Source organism: Malus domestica, chromosome 14 (assembly GCF_042453785.1).
Source record: "Malus domestica chromosome 14, GDT2T_hap1".
NCBI classification, from domain to species: domain Eukaryota; kingdom Viridiplantae; phylum Streptophyta; class Magnoliopsida; order Rosales; family Rosaceae; genus Malus; species Malus domestica.
Genome location: NC_091674.1, coordinates 213,881 through 216,706, shown reverse-complemented (window position 1 = coordinate 216,706; position 2,826 = coordinate 213,881). Strand labels below are relative to the sequence as shown.

General features: G+C 40.0%; 1 long non-coding RNA gene across 1 annotated transcript; it reads left to right on the top strand.

Moving 5' to 3' along the window:
• Nucleotides 1-200: 200 nt before the first annotated feature.
• Nucleotides 201-2,422, top strand: LOC139191406 (uncharacterized). Its single transcript, XR_011575461.1, has 4 exons — nucleotides 201-380; nucleotides 464-585; nucleotides 1,347-1,405; nucleotides 2,268-2,422. It is a non-coding gene; the product is annotated as an uncharacterized lncRNA (long non-coding RNA).
• The last annotated feature ends 404 nt before the right edge of the window (nucleotides 2,423-2,826 follow it).

The window sequence follows — 2,826 nt, the reverse complement described above, 5'->3', positions numbered from 1 at the left end:
ATGACGGATTTACCCTTAGCGGGTATTAAGGTACGTGTGTGTGATATGTTTGAACATTTCATGGTTCCTAAGTTTTTGGAAAATTAATTAAATTGGATTAAAGGTTGATTTAAAATTTGGTATGTATTTTTGTGTGGTTAAGGAATTAAAAGACTTGGAATTTTGGTGGGTTTTGTTGGACCACACAACACATACACGGGTCAACCTCAACCCTTTCCTTCCCCCGTGCTGCCTCTCTCCTCCCTCACGGCTTTCTCTCACTCTTTCACTCTCGACTTGTACGGACACACTCACCACCAAGCCTACAAGCACGGATCGAAGGTTGTGAAGGTACCATCGTGCTCGTGAGGACTATACGAACTCAACCACACCCATTTAAGGTAAGAAATCTTTCGATTTCACGTCGAAATCCCAAGCACCGATTTTGGCACTGTTCATGAACTTTTTGTTGGTTGATTTTTAGGACAATCCAAGCTCATAGTGAGCTTAGTGAGGTCCCAAGGAAGCTTGGAGTGCTTCGTTGGAAGGATTTGGACGTCGGGATCACGAGGGTTAAGTTTGGCCGGTTTTGCTTGGATTTTTCCGGTGAGATTTAGTTGTTTTTGAAGCTTAAAAGTAGTATATTGTGATTCTACATGTTGAGGGCTTTAAATTGATATATTATACGAAGAAAATGGTTGAGAAACGAAGGAGAACAAGGCATTTGAAAAATGCCCAGAATCCGGCCACCGGAGAAAAACCAGTCCGGCGAACTCGCGAGGAAGAAGGTGCGCGTGGGCGCGCGTGGACCCGTGCCTTCCTTGGCGCGTGGGGGCGCGTGCCACAGTAAAAAATTATTTTAAAAATTTGTCGACGTCCGTGACGTCGAGTAGGTCAATGTGGTATATTCATATACCCAATTTGAGCACCGTATGAGAAAGTTATTACGATTATTGGTTAGGTGCTTTAAATAACGTTTTATAGTTTTCGCATTTAGGTGAAAATGTGAATTGACGATCCGACCGTTGGATCGTCACCAAACTTTGATACGTTGTAATACGTAATATTTGAGGATTATTGGAACTTACGGATTGGGAATCCGAGTTACGGATCTTCCGGAATTGGAGTTGTAAGTTCATAAAATAAAATGTTAACCGTCACTTAGTTTTGGAAATTGACGGAGATCCGACCGTTGGATGGTAATGAAATTTCAGGATGTTGTCCTAGAGATATATTGTGGACTCTGGAAGTTATGGATTTAAAATCTGAGTTGCAGATCTTTCGGATCAATCTATGTAGTGACGTATTTTATATAAGTTATATTCTATCGATATGATTTCTGAGGTTGGATTTGATTATTGTTCTAGGCGGCGATCGTCATGACGCCTTGATGAGTTGTGCTAGGGAGTTGTAGGGCGAACTCCAGGTGAGTGGGCAGTTTTGTTTTCGTATTACCTATATACTATTGAGTTTTCCCAGAAATTGAATTTAAATGAAAGCATGATTTAAAATGCCATGGATAGATTTATATGAAAAGTATGATTTGAAATGCCATGCATACAAGTATATGAAAAGCATGAATTGATATATGATGCATATATATAAGTGAATTGGTGCTGTGGACGCACAGGTAAGTATCAGGTGAGTTTTATATTATTCATGTGCATTGTTGATGTGTATATTGTGGATAGCTCATAACCTGCAATCATGGTGTTAGTGCTTATATTATTCACCACACCGCACGCTCGTCTTGGATCCAAGTAGGTGGATGTCGTACAGACCAAGTGAGGGTTCCGACATGCTAGTCGTATAGATTACTAGATGTGATTCCGACTAGTGGGTGACCTTAGATTATGTGCACAGATGATTGATGAGAGAAGCACTAGAGCGTATTATTACACCATCCATGTCGTACAGACTACTTCAGGTAGTTCCGACTTATCTGCAGTGTAGTGCCGTACAGGTCATCGAGGTGACTCCGGTTGGATTGGATGTTGAGCTATGGAATTAACCGTACAGGACCAACTGCAGGGTCTCCGGTTAATTCAACTTTTCACCTGTTACATTGATGCATCATTTATTTTATTTTCAAAATTAAAACATGGCATACTTTCGGGTTTTAAAGAAAAATTGATGATTCGAGATTTATGAAAAGTATTATGTTATTATACTATTTTCTGGGAAAAGTATACAGGTTTTACAGTGAGGGGTTAGAATTATTTTTGGCGAAATGTTTTTGAAAAGCTTGGTTTTACTGACCCACTCAATTTTGTTTTTCGCCCCTCCAGGTTCTTGATAGCAGAGTTTTGGTGGCCACGAGGAATCCAACGGTATTCTGACAGAAATCACAAAAGTAGGACTCACCCTCGAGGGTTTCCATTTTAATAATTGTATTTTAAAAGCTTTCGAACTGTGTAAATGGTTACGTCACTCTCATGTGACGGCCAGCATGCCCTCCTTCGGGACGGGGTGTGTCACAAATAGTTAAACCCTAAAAAGTACCACAGCAAATAGCATAAGAAAATCGAAATTAACCCTAAAGAAATTGGGAGAGAAGATATGAAAAGGGAATACCTTTCGGCCCTTTGAGTTATTGGTAAAAAAACCCAACAGAGAAAAAACCTCCAACTCCAAAGACTGTTGTGGGATTTTGAAGAGAGCGAGAGAGAGAGAGAAAAAAAAATCAGAAAAAATGAAGCAAGAAGGGGGAACCAAAAGGGGGAAGAAAAAGAAGAAGCAGCAGCAAAAACGAAGTAGAGGAAGAAGAAATAAGAGGAAAAAGGACGTTGAATCAAGAGTTATAGAAGAAATTTGTACTTCACTGACATGTAGAAAAGCTCGTATCTT